This window comes from Panthera leo, chromosome A3, assembly GCF_018350215.1.
Source record: "Panthera leo isolate Ple1 chromosome A3, P.leo_Ple1_pat1.1, whole genome shotgun sequence".
Lineage (NCBI taxonomy): Eukaryota > Metazoa > Chordata > Mammalia > Carnivora > Felidae > Panthera > Panthera leo.
The window spans coordinates 131,727,117-131,743,307 of NC_056681.1; the positions used below are offsets into that span (position 1 = coordinate 131,727,117).

The 16,191-nt window shown below is 48.9% G+C and overlaps 1 long non-coding RNA gene across 1 annotated transcript; it reads left to right on the top strand.

Moving 5' to 3' along the window:
* The first annotated feature begins 245 nt into the window (after positions 1-245).
* Positions 246-15,128, top strand: LOC122215166. The gene is made up of 3 exons (XR_006200275.1): positions 246-628; positions 982-1,175; positions 14,983-15,128. It is a non-coding gene; the product is annotated as an uncharacterized LOC122215166 (long non-coding RNA).
* Positions 15,129-16,191: the final 1,063 nt, after the last annotated feature.

Here is a 16,191-nt window from a genome sequence, read left to right on the forward strand (position 1 = left end):
GTCAGCACAGAGCCCAATGCAGGGCTCGATCCCACCAACCATGAGATCACACCCCGAGCCAAAATCACGAGTCGGATGCTTAACCAACTGAGCCACCCAGGTGCCCCTGATTTTATTGGGAGGTGACACCTTTGGAAGGTGCTTAGGTCATGAAGGTGGGGCCCACAGGAATGGTCTTATGACCTTATAAAAGAGTTCCAGAAAGTTCCATAGCCCTTTCTGCCATGTGAGGGCACAGCGAGAAGACAGTCGTTTATACACCAGACAGCAGACTCTCACCAGACACCAAATCTCTGGGCACCTTGACCTTGGACTTCCCAGGCTTCAGAACTATGAGAGATAAATAAATAAATTTTTATTTACAAGTCACTTAGTTTTTGGTAGTGTGTTACAGCAGCTCAAACGGGCTAAGACATGAGGTAACCCAGGGCTGGTGTGGTGATGGCACGAAGTCATCGAGCTCCTTCCGTCTTCTGTTTTGCTGCGCATCACCTCTAATCGCAAGGCAGCCTCACAGCCTCAAGTGGCTGCTGGAGCTCCAGCCATTATGTCCACCGTCAAAGCAGCAGAAAAGGAGAAAGAGAGGAAGAAGGGCTGAAGCGCCCCGGCCTTTTGTGTCCCCATATAGGTCAGTCATTGGTGAAGGGGTGTCTGGGTGAGGGGAGGAGGGGAGGGGCAGCCCACAGGCATTTCTGGGCGAGGTGACGCCCACGGGCAAGTCTTTTTGCACCAGGACGGTGCCCCAGGGCAGCCTCGCTCAAGCTGGGGGGGGGCGGGGGTGAAGTACACTGGCCTGGTGAATGGGGGCTGGCAGAGGTGACCCCGTGGCCTTGTGTTTTGCTTTTGGCCAGCTGACCCACACAGCTGGCTCCGGGTACTCCGGCCCACAGCGTTGGGTTCCCTCTCGTTCTTCACGTATCTGCCTGTTCCAGCTTTTCCTGAAACCCTGCTCCCCTTCTCTGTCTTCCGTTTTCACCCAAGACTTGCCTGCCCCGTTCCGTTCCTCTGGAGTTTCTCCCTGGCCGCCTCGGATGCCATCTCTCACTGACCCTCGGGTCCCCTCCCCTTCCGGCTGGGCCACCTCGTCCCGCCCACCCCGGCTCGGGCCCGTCGAGAAGGGAGACGGGGCCCACCAGGACATCGTCACCCTCGAAGCCACCCTGCCAGGCGCTCAGGTGAGAAGTCCGGGGTCCCCAGGAGGGGCCGTGAGGGACCCGAAGGGGCCCTGGGCCAGCTTAAAGCAGAGCAGGGCCATCACCTCTCTGCTCTTGGATGCGACTTCGGGAGCTCTGTCCACTGCTCTCTGTGGCCGCCTGCAAAATAGCCTTCCGGGGGCAGGATCCCCCACCCTCTGTGCTGTCAGAGGGAGACAGTTGGGAAGGGAAACAGCTGGGCTATTTATTAGAAGAAAGAGCTGCCAACCCCAGACAATAGCAGAGAGAGATGCCTCTTTGAATAAAACAGGCCACAGCACACACTTCCTCCGGCGAGAAGGGCGCGGCGGGGGCCGTAATGACACCTGCGGGCCTCCCACGGGCCTGCGCTTTGCCCTGGGGTTTTTCTGTATTTGTCCTTTATCGAGAAGGGGTGTCGGTGCGGGGGCCCCGGCACAGCTGAACGGCGACATTCCCACCACGGGGCTCGTCAGCAGGTCCAGCTGGACGCTGGTGTTCTGCACTTGAAAATAAAAGCCCGAGTTTTTCCTCGGGGATGCGGGGACGGCTCGTTACTGACACGTACACTTGCAGGGATTTCCAGCTCTCAAGTGGTTCTTCCTCAAGGCCGTAGAAGTTTGAAGATATTTAGGTATATATTCCTTTTTTGGAAAACTTTTACAGAGAGAAATAGGGAAAGAGCAGCGGACAAGGGCAGAGAGAGAGGGAGAGGGAAAAATTCCAAGCAGGCTCCACGCTGTTATCTCAGAGCCCCACTCGGGGCTCGATCTCACAAACTGGGGGATCACGACCTGAGCCGAAGTCGGATGCTTGACTGACTGAGCCACCCAGGTGCCAACACCCTGCTTTTTTTAAAATACGGATTTTATTTGTTTGTTTGTTTTAGAGATGGGGGGAGGGGGGGGGAAGGAGAGAGAGAGAATCTTAAGCAGCCTCCATGCCCAACACGGAGCCCAGGGTGGGGGGCGCTCAATCTCGGGACCCTGACATCATGACCTGAGCTGAAATCAAGAGTTGGACGCTCAACCAACTGAGCCACCCAGACACCCCCTTTTTTAAAGTAGGCCTCATGCCCCGTGTGGCGCCTGACAGTGAGGCTCGATCTCACGACCTTGGGATCATGACCGAAGCTGAGAGCGAGAGCTGGACGCTCAACTGACTGAGCCACCCAGGCACCCTAGATTTGTTTCTGTTGACCCGGATGGTTGGCCTCCAAGATATTCTGAAGTGGAAAACGCCAGTTGTAAACAAGATTATATGGTATTACCCACTTTAAAAGAAAAACAACATGCAGACTCAAAACCTACGTACATGCATGAGTTAGTGTGACTGCAAATCAGGAAGGGAAAGCAGAGTCGAATGACATCTTCACCCCTAATATTATCTATCTATCTACCTATCTGTCATCTATCAATCATCTATCTATCTACCTATCATCTATAATCTATCTATCATCTATCTATTCTCTATCTATCAATCATGTATCTACCTATCATCTATCATCTATCTATCTATCTATCTATCTATCTATCTATCATCTATTATCTATCATCTATCTATCTATTATCTATCTATCTATCTATCTATCTATCTATCTATCTATCATCTATCTCCAAACCCCAAGTTCACACAGATACTTTCCAATGCAATTCAACCCCCTAGGGCTCACTTTAGGTTTCCCTCTTTCCAAATTTGTAAACTCAACTTCTACGACAGAAGACTGGCCTCCCGTTATCCTTATGTGTTTACCTATTAGAGCAACGTAACCAATCTCTTCTCACTGGCACTGCCTCCTCCCCTAAGCAGATGCTCCCCTCTCCGATCCTGTGCCAGGAGATCGCCCGGCAGGTCTCCTCACCCTGCTGGACGCCCTGCCCAGGCTGTACCCGCCATGGATGTCCTTCTCCGTGTCCACCTTGCCTGGGCTCCAACCCATTGAGCTGGGCTGCCTCCTGGCCCTCCCTCCGTGGGGACGCCCCCTGACCTCGCTTGGGTTCTGATATCTCATGCCACCCCCATTACGTGGACATCCCCTCACTCGGCTCTGGTTCCGACACTGGTATTGGGCCATCTCCTTGTCTGAAGACCTTCTTCACACTCTTGGGCTCCGACACCCAAGCGGGCTGCTTCCGCCAGGCCTCAAAGACCCCCTTTTCTCTGTGACCGGCCCCTGACTTCTTACCCTGGGCCTACAGTTCCTTCTGGCCCTCGCAGGGCCACCTGCCTGATAGCACCGCTTACGGGCTTTGGACCGAAATGTTCAGGAAGAACTGAAGTGTTAGCTAATTCTTTACCTCAAACGCTCCCAGCTACTTCCTGTTTCCAAACCCATCCACCAGTAGCCGCTCAGCCCCCTTTTCATCATTCCCAACAACTCGAGGGATCTACAACAGTTGTTGAGAAGCGGAAAGCGGAATTAAGATGCACAGCCGCTGACAAAGGGGAGACGACATTATCATTATTTGCTCACGGATGGAGACACACAAAATCCTCAAGAGAATCAGCTCAAAACTACTGCGCCGGTAAGGGAATTCGTTAGAATGCCCGCATACAGAAAAGCCACACGTATCACTAGCTTTCTTAGAAACCAACGGAAACCATTAGAAGATCAAACAGGAAAAGGTTCCTTTTGCAACTGCCTTCACCCTCGGGGCTCCAGGGAGGCTGGGGGTCCAGAATGTTGGAGGGCCTGTCCTGGGCGGGGCCGGGTCAGGGACTCCCTTCATAGGACCAGGGCACCCCAGCAGTGACACTCGATTTCACTTGTTTTCTTTTTCCGTCTGGGAAGCAAATGGGAGGGCTGTCTGCTGTCATTAAGTGACAGGAAGCTTTGGGTGCCCCTTTCTAGAAGATAAATTACACATTTCCAGAATGTGTACTACTTACAAAATCCCTCTGAGAAATCACTCTGCCCAGAATTTGCCTGGGTGTTTTTTAACGTTCTTACTAAAGAACAGAGAGAGAGGATGGCCCACGGAACCTGCTTTGAATGAGGACATTCTGCTCAGGAAGCTGCGTCCAGAAGGCGCCTCCGGCCACTCTCCGTGGGTGTGGGCCGACCGCCCACCGAGTCTGCCCCAGGAAGGCGACTCCTGTCCTGAATAGGCCTGACACGTAAAAAGGAGAAGCCTCGCCAGCACAGGGGTTTGACGCCATATGTGGTCATTGTCTGAATGTTGTGTGATGTCACCTTGGGTCAAAAACCAGGCACCGACAAAGCCGCCCCTCTCTGAGACGAACAGCTGTGCGGGGAGGGTCTCCGTGATCAACTAGGTGTTTCGTTGATTCATTGCTTTCACTCGTCTCTGCCTTGCTTTAGCAAAGCAGGCTTGGCCCCGAGGGCCATCCCTGGTTTGGGAAAGAGTCTGCGGGATGCGTGGGCTGTACGGGCTCAGTGTCCCTTTTGGGGTTTGAGGAGAGACCCGGAGGGCCCAGGTGCCATCCCACCATGGCTTGGGTGACCAGGTAGACAGTGGTGGTCTCGGATAGGCATCCAGGAGCAGCAGGTGTGGAGGGCAGGTGGTGAGTTTGGGTCACGGTCAGTTGGGGCACCTCGATAAGGGAAGTGACTGCAGGGAGGGCACGTGGATCCCCTAGGGCCTCTGTGAGCTGTATTGCTCGGGACCCTGTTTGTTACGTGGCTCACACAGGCCCCCACTCTAACAGGGTGGATCTTTGGGGATCCGAGTCAACTCAGGCCCCATGTCCCATCATCCTCAACATGTCTGCTGACTCTCCCTTCCCAGCCTACAGCCACCCGAGTGAGGAGCTGCAGGTCCCCACGGGGAAGGACTCGGGGCACCATCGAGGCAAAATCTGCCACGACGTCCTGGGGACCTTCCCCGAGGGCACTGGCCACTTAGTAGGTCTGGGATCTGAACATTTGGTTCGGGTCCGGGGAACAGAGCAAGGGGCCATAATTTTTAAAATTAGGGTGGCCGCCCTCAGCCCCTGGCTCCCTCATTCTCGTGTTTTATTGGACGTAAATGTTCAGCGGTGCCCTGTTGGCTGCCTGTCCATCTCGCCCCCGTGGGCACCCAGCTCTGCTAACTGTCCCCTCAGCTCTTTGCTGGGAGAGATGCCTACAGACACACTCGGTGCCGGTTCAGGGCCAAGGCCCCTTCAGGGAAGTCATCGGGCCCATTAATGGGTCAGGGGGAGGCCTGGATATCCCCTCTGAGGGGAAGGTAAACTGTGTACTGTCTTTTACCACAAAGAAGGAAGCCAGGGGCCTTGCTGGTCATGGGAATTGCGGTCTCCTGGCTTCTGGTGGTCCAGTCACCACCGGGTCCCTATGACTCTGGACCCTAACATCCCCTGGCAAGGGCCCTTGTGTGTCTCTAGACAATCCTGTGTCTCCAGATAGTGTCCCCGTCCATGAACTCTTGCTTGCCAGTCTTAACATTCCCCCCACTTCGAATCCAGTCTAAGGAGTAACTCTCACACCCCCGAGGGGTTGCCTGACTGCCTGTTTTCTTGCAGCAGCCCTCGCACCTCTGGGGTTAGTTTGGGAACCCGGAGAAGCAGACACCGGCTCAGGGTGAAAGACAGAAGGAGTCTGGCCCGTGGGAGAAGAAAGGCCGGAAGGTGGAGCGGCCACGCGAGCTGGGGAACCCCGTGCAGGCATTTCGGGGGGTGGGGGGTGGCCAGGTGGCCATCAGGGAGTCCTTGAGCCACGTGACCTATCGGAGGCGACCCATCTCCCAGGAAGGGCGTCTGCCTCCGAGTCCCTGCCCCTCCGTCCTGATCCGAGAGTGCATCTGCGCAGGCGCGAGTTATGTCCCCTGCGAACGGATCTGAAACGTACAACCTCGTGGCAGCCGCTCGCGCGCTGAACGAGCTGCTTAATAGCCCTGACTTGCTAGAACCAGAATGATTGTCCCTCCGCTTCCTCTCTGTGTTTCAGTCGCATGCCTGCAGCCAGAATTTGCTTTTTTTTTTTTTTTTTTTTTTTAGCTTATTTATTTTGAGAGAGAGCGAGCACTGGGGAGGGGCAGAGAGAGCAGGAGAGAGACAGAGACAATGCCAAGTAGGCTCTGAGCTGCCAGCACAGCCTCAGACGCAGGGTCCGAACTCATGAAACTGAGATCGTGACCTGTGCAGAGAGTCGGATGCGTACACACCTGAGCCGCCCAGGCGCCCCCGGAATTTGCTCTTCTGTGAATGTCACAGCTGACGCAAGCCAGAGGCTCCTGGCCAGCCCCCCCGGTTAACGTGCGTCCTTTTGTCTTCTGAAACAGGCAGCCCCGATGTGCCTTGTCCTGCTTCCAAGTTAAACTTTCAAGACGGACGAGTAGCAAAATAAAAACAAAATAATCCTAAAGAAAACAGAAAGGAGTGAATAAAGATAAAAGCAGAAATAAAAGGAACCAGAAAACACATAAGAATGGCAATTAAATCCAAAAGCTGAGTTGGGGGGTAAAATTACTAGAAATTACTAGAAATTACTAGAAAACCTAAAACCTAAAACATATCAATTAACGTGGCATGAAAAAAAAAAAAAAGTCAAAAAACTACCTCCAAAACAAATAATACAAGGTCCAGATGACTTCACAAGACAAGGCTACAAAATTTTTAAAGAACAGAAAATCCAAAGGCTGTTTAAACTCAACATATAAGAAAATAAAACTGTACATTGAGAGTGGCTGACAGAACTCTCAGCGTAAGAATTTAGGACTCTCGTCATCTGGGCTTGTGCCCTGCTACCACCTCACCCCCACTCTTTGTTATTGTGAGGAAATCCAACTGTTTGTCCCGTTCAATATCCCGTGGTATGCATTTCGCTGATTACATCTCCATGGTGTCATTTGACATGTTCCCCTGTCCACTGTTTTTCTCGTAAATTGGTAGTTAGATCTAAAGATTTCATCGGTCTTAGGTTTAATTTGGGGGCGGAAATCCTACTTCATAGATGAGCTACGTATTTCCATCGGGAGGCACATAGTATCTGGCGGTCTCTTTTTGTGACATCAGCAAGCTTCGATGATTATTGCTGACAACTATTAATTCCTCAGAGGTTGCTAAGTGTTCATATTCTAACTCTACCATTTCTTCTTAAGCTGGCTTCCTTCAGTGGAAAGAATATTCCCTTCATCAACTCTTTGGCTATCCCAAGGTACATTTCATATGGGAACAGTAGGATAAATGCTTGACTCTGTCTCTTAATCTGCCAGTTTTCCAAACAGAGTTGGTTTCTTAGTATTCCCCAAAGGTGACCAATGAGGAATTTGACGTTTTGCTTTTCCTATCATTATGAACTCACTATTTTAGACATATTTGGTATGTTTTGCTCTTTTGAAATGACTAACCTTGCTAATGCTCAAATTATCCAATTTTGGGCTGTGGGATTCTCTTTACCCGTAAATTCATTCACCATGACTCTAGTAATCTTTGACAACTCCTTGCCTCTGGTGTGAATATGTTCTGGGCTCTCCATCACACTGCCTGTCCCAGGCCCGGAATCAGTTATTCCTCCGAGGAGGCCTGGCTTCCTTTTAGTGAGAAATGGTATTGGGGCGCCTGGGTGGCTCAGCTGGTTGAGCGTCTGACTCTTGACCTCAGCTCAGATCGTGATCCCAGGTCGTGGGACCGAGCCCCATGTCAGGTTCTGCACTGAACACGAAGCCTGATTGGGATTCTCTCTCTCTCCCTCTCTCTGCCCCTCTCCCCTGCTCATGCACTCTCTCTCTCTCAAAATAAAAAGAAATAAACAGATAAATAAAAAGAAATGGTGTTAGTGACCACAACTGGGAGCTGGGGGAGCATCTTCTTTCTGGATTAGTCATTGTTTTCATGTTTGTTAGTGGCCCTCACTAGCAAATTGCAGACTTCACGCAGTTTTTGTTAGGCTTGTTGACTTTACACTGCACTTCCTTCTCCCACTCCAAAAATTCCAGTTTCAGTGACTTGAACCTAATGCTTTTTTTTTTTATGCCACAAATGCACACGCAATAGTTTCAGAGTAATGCTACAAAACTATGACCAATGATATGAATAGCAAAAATCGGTTTAAGCCCTCTTCGGCGGGGGTGTTTGTTTTGTTCAGAGGCTATATCCCCCTTGGTGGGTAAAATCAAGATGCTATGCTTTAAAGTCACTTGGAATAGTGTTCTCTATGGGGTTGGGTCACATGCAGAGACATGGAGAGGGTCATCTGTTTTATTTTGCCCTTATTTTAAGGGATTGCCTTGTAAAGTGTATTATTGTTTCAAAATACGCAAAATATTTACATCAAATCTATAAAACACGCAGATTCAGGGAAGACTGACACCTAAACCTGGTCTCTCTGTCCTTCCTATTCCTTCTCTCCTCCGATAAATCGCACTTTTTAAAACTCGCTTGTTTTTTGCTTGCTTGTTTGTTTTTCCAAATGAACTTCGTAATCAACTTGTTCAGCTCCAGCAAATAAACAAACCAAAACCCTGATGATATTTTTATTGGACTGCATTTCCACCTCTAACTTAATTTCGGGAGAACTAACATCTTTATGCTGTTGAGTTTCCTCGTCAGAACAAAGGATGTCTTTCTATTTGCTCGCATTCTTTTGTTGTCTCGAGAGGGCTTTCTAGTGTTGTTTCCCATGTAGGTTTTGGATGTTCCGGAAGACACAGAAACACGCCGCTCAAATGTCTCTCCAGTGAGAAGCAGGCGGTGAGCTGATAGTTTCCAGCAGGTACTTTTTCCAGGACAAGATGTTTCACCCAATTCCAATGCGTGTGTGGGTTTTCTGCCAGCACCGAGCAATTCTCTCACGCCAGCGGATTGTCCTACAATTCAACTCAGTTCTGACACTCCCTACTTGGAGATAGTGTCAGACACCAGAGGTTAAGGACTCAGTCCCACCAGACTGCACTCCCCACCTGCCACTGCCCCTACTTCTTCTACAGGTAGCAAGTCTGGGTTGTCATATGGGCATCTGATCAACAGATCAGGTGGGAGTTTCTACAGATGGGAGTCTCCCATGACTTTCTCTTGGGTTGGATTAATTTGTTCGATTAATTAGCAGAACTCAGAGAAACATTGTACTTATTGGATTACTGGTTTATTATAAAAGGATATGACTCAGGAACGGACAGAGGGACGAGGTGCATCAAGCACAGAGCATGGGAAAGGGGTGCAAAGCTTCCATGCCTTCTCTAGGGTGCCACTCTCCCCAAATCTCCATGTGTTCCCCAACCCAGAAGCTCTTTGAACCCCATCCTTTTGGGGATTTTGTAGAGTTTTCATTTCATAGCCATGATTGGTTAAATCATTGGCTGTCAGTTCCTCTGATAATGACATTTGCAATATTCATCTCCTGTCCCTGGAGGTCAGGCAGTGGGCTTTCTGAAGCCTCCAACCTTCCAATCCCATGGATTGGAACGGGCCTGGCAACCAGCCAGATCCCTCAGTGGGGCCAAACGTCACCTCGTTAACATTACAAAAGACACTTTGTGGCTCTCATCACTTAGGAAATTCCTAGGGTTTCACCGGAGCTCTGCCAGAAATAGGAAGACGGCCAAATATATATTTCTTATTATACATCACAAAATATCCGAGTCCACCTCTTGTGCCGGTTATGTTTTCAGGGGGGCCCTGGCCATCGGCTGAGTCAGGCCATTCGAATAGCCTGGCTATTCTTCTGACCAACACAGGATGACGCTAACTCCAGATCTCCTGCTGGGCTGGTGGGGACTCTCACAGATGAGGGGTCCGAGGGCTCTTCCTTTCCCACACAGCCTCCTTCACTTTCAACTTTCTGCACTCTGACTCCATCCTGGCAGCTGCTTCCCAGAGAACACCAACTGTGACAAAGGCTGTAGAGTTGAATGAATGAATGCTTTAGATATGAATGAAGTATGTTTTAAAGTGGTTGCTGTTCTTATGTATGAAAGCTATCGATTTTTCTATGTTCGTTTTGTACCTTGCTACTTAACTGAATTGTATTGTTTGTAACAGTATTTCCATTGCTGTTTGGGGGTTTTCCACTGATAAAATTGCATCATTTGTGGATAGTGAGAATTTTACCTTTTTTTTTTTTTTTTTCCTAATTCTTATGCCTCTTCTTGTTTTTTTCTTGCCTAATTGCATTGGCTAATACTCCAATACAGTGCTAAACACTGTCTTGTCTTGTTCCTTGACAAATCCTTGACTTGTTCCTCACTTTAGTGAAAATCTTCAAGTGTTTTCCATTTAATGCAATGTTGGACCATATATATATGTTACATATAATATATCATATATATTATACATAATACGTTATATATATATTATATATGTGAAATCATGTTAAGAAGATATCTTTTTTTAAATGTTTATTTTTGAAGGAGAGAGGGGCAGAGCATGAGCAGGGGAGGGGCAGAGAGAGAGGGAGACACAGAATCCAAAGCAGGCTCCAGGCTCTGAGCTGTCAGCACAAGAGCCTGACGTGGGGCTCGAACTCACGTACCGCGAGATCATGACCTGAGCCAAAGTCGGATGTTTAACTGACTGAGCCTCCTAGGCACCCAAGGAGATATCTTTTAATTCCTATTTTATTGGGTTTTCTACATGAACGAGTTTTGGGTTACAAATGTTTTGTAAAAAGCTGTTAGATTCTCTCTGTTAATTTTCTAGTTAAGGGCGTTGCATTGACGTTCACTAGTGAGATGGGGCTGTGCTTTTCGGAGTAGACTCATCAGGTGTATGGCTTAGTTCTTTCCTGCTTAGGTTAGCTGATGATTTGTCTTTTTTTTGAGGGTTTTCACCTTCAGAGCCAGATTTTTTATTATTACTTCCACTGTTTTTCTTTTTTTTCAACTCCTTAAATTGCTTTATCCTTATTTTTTCTTCTGTTTTCTTTTAGCTTACTCTGTCATCCAGAGTAGCACTCTACTTACGTGACATTAATACTATACATTTTCCCTGGATAATTGCTTTTGCATATCCCATCGGTACTGATATGTTTTCAGTCCATTTTATTTTCAAGAAGCTGGGTAAATTCATTTTGTAGGTTCTGTTTGCCCTCAGGATTGTTTAATAGTATGCATCTTAATTCCAGGTAGAAGAGATTTTTTTGTTTATTGTATTGCTGACATCACAACTTTTGTCGTATTATGATCGGAGGATGTTGCTTGTACAATTTCCATTCTTTGAAGTTTACTAAGATTTTATTTGTGGCCTGATATACGATGAATTTTCTGAAAGTTCTTTGTATCACACTATTATTTAACATTGTTAAATAGCTGATGCCAATTAGATGAGAAAGAGAAATGAGGCAAACACAGTAGAAAGGAAGAGGTAAAATGATCATTATTGTCACATGTTATCACTGAAAAACCCAAAAGAACCCCCCCAAAATCTGTATAAACAAAGGTAATGCAGAAATGTGGTTGTGTAAAAAAGTGTATACAAATCAATACCCTTCAAATATAGGTATGCATGATATTAAATATTATGTTATATATTAATTACGAATATGATATAATCATATGCATATATTTAGAAGCATAGTGTAGGACTAGTTATACAGTTTGTAAACATTGTGTATAAAGCCATATAGCTACCCAGAGATGTTTGTCCAACCAAAGAGCTTGTGTTTATGGGAAAAAAGGGGGAGCCCTGAAGACATCTTCAGACTTAGCGCTAAACTTTACTCCTCGCGACCCTTCCGATCGCTCCACAGAAATATCAGAGCGGCCAAGAAACTGGCGTATCTAGGAAGAAAAGAGGTCGGAGAAAACGGTCAGGGTCACGGTCACGTCAAAGAAGAATGGAGAGGGGTGCTTTGTGCTTGGAGTGCAGAAGAACGGGCCTTCAGGGAGGGAGGAGAGAGGGCGATAAGGAGACAGGAAGAAAGATGGGCGAGTCCCCAGTTCCTTCTGCCAGAGAGAAGAGGCTATTTGGGGGATGGATGGCAACAATCCCTAAAAGCAGATTTCATCTCTCAAGGGACCTTTGAACAAACAGGATCCGTGCACCAGTTTTTTCTGAAAACAACCGTAGGAAACAAGCCGATGCCGTTACGACTGCAAAATTACTGGCAAGAAATACCCTTTGGGGACCGTTCTGAGGGCAGAGCTTTCATGGGGGAACCGCGTTTGAAAAAGCGAAACCTCGTGCGTTTGCTCTTGAAGCTGTAAAAGCTTTCTCGTGTTCTTGCATTAAATGGCGTTGTCAGGGGACTGAGAGCTTTTCCCTTCACTAATGGCCCATTATGGCCTCAGAGACCGATGTCTTTAGAAACGCCATGGTTCCCTTGGCCAGCCCTGATTTCATCGTGGCGGGAGCCACCTGAACTTCTAAGTGCTGCTGCCAGGCTTTTTTCTTAAATGTGGAGAATGCACAGCGACCGGGAATTATCCTGACAAACTGACGTCTCCGAAGAGAAAGCTGGGCCATAAACCTTTTTGCTAACGCAGTGCGGGCTGAGCGATTTCTCAAGGCTGCCGTTGGCTGGTGCTCCCGCGGAAGGCCACTGGCCTTGGAGCCAGAAGTCTTTAGTTAAGCCCTAGATTCACCATGAACTCGGCTTGTGATCTTGAGAACCACTCAGCCTTCCCCTAGCTCCGTTTTCTCCTCTGTTGGAGAGGAGAATGAAGGGTTCCTATCTCACAGGATGGCCGGGAAGGTTCAAAAGAAGGTCACGCGTGCAACCAAATGGTACAGGGCCTGGCATGTGATGAGGGTCTGCGGAATTGAAACCCGGGCCCCTTGCTAGTTTGGGGCAGGGACCGCCACACAAAGTCCCCTGGAATCGCCCGGGAAGCTAGAAAACCAAAATGAAACAAAACCCAAACTCACAAAATCCTGGCCGACCCAGATCCCTGTGCCTGCCCCAGACCGATTTTTTGTGGTTCTGTGTCGTCTCTATATGTCGGGCGCTTGGGAGCCCCTGGTCCAGAGTGTTGCAAGTTACAAAAAGGTGACCACCAGCCGCGTCTCCTGGCGGGCACAGCGCACGATGCCCACATTCAGCAGGCAGCGGATTCTATGGCACCGCAAGAAATCTTCCATCGAAGCTATTGTGGCAGACTGAATTCCCTCAGAATCAACTATCATCACAAAAACTGAAACCTAAGTGTTACCGTGAGGCAAATCTCAAACAGAAACAATTGATATTAAACACCAAGCTGTTGGAACTCAGGCTACTTTGTCAACGCTGTAAGAAGTTCTCGAGAGAATGTTCTGGAGGGTGGGGGCTGGTCTCCCCTGGGGAAGGCCACCTGGCTACTCCAGGAGGTAAAGGTTACCTCAGCCAATCCCCCGAAGTCTGGAGGGCAACCCGCACCAACAACCCTCTTAGGGGCCCATCATACCGAGTATCACGCAAGGGTACTTTTCGCAGACTTGCCCCTAAGGCTTGTAGGGCGGGCCGGGGGCACAAGAGGATGCCCGTGGCCCGTCCGTCTACTATGAGGTGGTAGAGGAAGCAGAACCCCTTCTCCTGCCTTGACACAAGTACCTGGAAGGCAAGGAATGCTTTTAGAATTCCTGAGTGAATCGGGGTTTCATGTGGAAAGGCCGTACGATGACCTCCAGCCCCAGCCCAACGCCAAGGTCTGCCCGTCTCTTCTCTCCCCATGCCCGGGAGTCAGGAGCCTCAGCTGCCTCCAGCCTCTCCAACGGCCACTGCCTGGCTCGTCCTTGGCCCCAGGAGCCTGTGTGCCCACCAGCCTGTGTCCCCTTCGGGAGGGTGGCCCAAAGCATACTTGGGGTCATTTGAGTGGGAGTTCCCAGAAGCCTGGGCACCTAGAGCACCATCTGGGTCGGGAGGGGCATGGGCTCCAGGTGGGCGCATCTCCTCGGCCTTGACCCACGGGGAGGGGTGGCTGGGGAAGGTCAGAGCAGCACCCCGAAAGCGTGGGGCCCAGGGCAGTGTCCGTGGCGAAGCTGGCTTTATCAGAGTAGTAGTGCAATGCGGGGTCATGTGGGGCAAAGAGGACTCGCTGAGTGTCCCAGCACACGGTCGATGGCAGTGGGTGCGGGCACTGAGGACATGTTCCCGGAGACTAAGAAGCAGGATGGGCTGAATTATCTGAGCAAGGAAGGGAGTGGCGACGTGGGGGGGTACTTTAGACAGAGGGAGATCTTAGGCAAAGGAACGGAGCTAAGAGACCAGGTACGATGTCCAGAGGAGTCATGTGTGAGTCTTGGGGACGAGAGTGGGGGTGGGGTGGGGGCTTAGGGGAGGGTGGGAGGGTGTTCATCGGGAAATTAAAGGCAACACTTTATAAACAGGGGGAGGGGTGGGAGCGTCCTTGGGTAAGGCATCTTCACACACAAAAGGTGCTCTTATATCGGGGCGTCTGGGTGACTCCGAGTTGAGTGTCCGACTCTTGATTTCAGCTCAGGTCACGATCTCACAGTTCGTGGGTTCGAGCCCTACAATGGGGCTCTGCACTGACAGAGGCTCCGCTCGGGATTCTCTCCCTCTCTCCCTCTCTCTCTGCCCCTCCCCTGCTTGTACTCTCTCTCTCTCTCTCTCTCAAAATAAATCAACTTTAAAAAAGTACTCTCATAAAATGGACTGTGGTCACCGTATTTGCGAATTCCATGAAACATCATCTGCTGAAGCCCAGATACTAAAACCATCTAATGCTTTTAAGTTAAAGATATCACATTAACTTTATCTGTTAGTGTTTTTTAAAGCTACAGAATAACAAAGAAACTCTGTTCCTGTACTAATTTTGTTTTTAAGAGCTGCATTTACTAGATGTTTGTATAGCACTGAGAGTTTTCATAGGCTTTGCAAGCTGCAGTATTGTTCCAAATAAACAAATTCAAGTCTTGCCCTAGGATATTACAGACAAACAACACAGAAATCTTTCTTGTTCTCCTTTTCATTTAGATTATCCGACAGGCTTTTAGGACTGCTTGTTGATGGTATGAATCTGAACAGTGGAGGCCCCCAGAGGGGAGGAAAATGTGAGTTTTGAATATGACTTTTCTACTAAACAAATGAAATGGAATGGAAATCCATTGTAATAAACTCCACAGGGCACGCCTGTTCTCTTGGTGCAGCAAAAGTCCTTTGTAATGACTGTGCAGTTGGCATTCAAAGTCCTTGCTTACAGTGACTAAAAATGAAACGGTACAAGGAGAAAAAAAGAAGTGCCTGGAACCCAGTAGGGGGAAGTGGGCAGTTGGCTTGTCATTCAAAATCTCTCTCTCCCTCATCTTGGCCGGTTCTGCCTCGATGCCACCATGGCATTAGAGGAAGGTGCAGTCCTGTCACGGAGGTCTCATTCTTTTCCGTGACTGGCTTTGACACAGGTATGAGAAACAAGTCTGGCCGAAGGGAACCTCTTCCAGCCCTTGTGAGATTTGGGTGTGATGCCCAGACAGCTGCAGCCATTTTGCAACCATGAAGACCGTGAAGCCTTCCTCGACACCCTCACCTCGGGAGAGAGAGGTGCTTGTCTAGTTATTGGATTAATGTCTGAGTCTGTCAGGCTGGATGGTCAGATCCCCACAGGCAGGGACCCCATCTGGGTGTTCTGCACTGGGCAGCTGAGACATAGTGTGGTGCCTGCCACATAATGGGAGTTCAGTAAACTTTTTTTTTTTTTTTTTTGTTAAGTTTATTTATTTATTTATTTCGAGAGAGACAGAGAAAGCAGCACGAGTAGGGGAGGGCAGAGAGAGAAGGAGAGAGAGAATCCCAGTGCACGGCCTGATGCGGGGCTCAAACTCGTGAACCATGAGATCGTGACCTGAGCACAAACCAAGAGTCAGATGCTCAACTGACTGAGCCACCCAGGCGCCCCCAAAACTTTTTTTTTTTTTTTTTAATAAACGAAGTTGTTGAAGAGACTCTGTTGTAATCTAATCAACCACCAGGTCACGAGCGGGTTTGCGTTATGCAGACCTCTTTTGACAGGGATTTCGAGGGGCGAGGGAGCCTACCCCGTGCTACAAATATGTCAGAAGACTTGAATGTTCTTTTGTGGTCCCAGGCAGAGATCCCGATCCGAAATGTCAAGGATTTGTATATTTCAAATTCAAATGTCTTTGATCTTTACTTGGTATTTTGACCTAAGAAAGAAAGAAAGGAAAG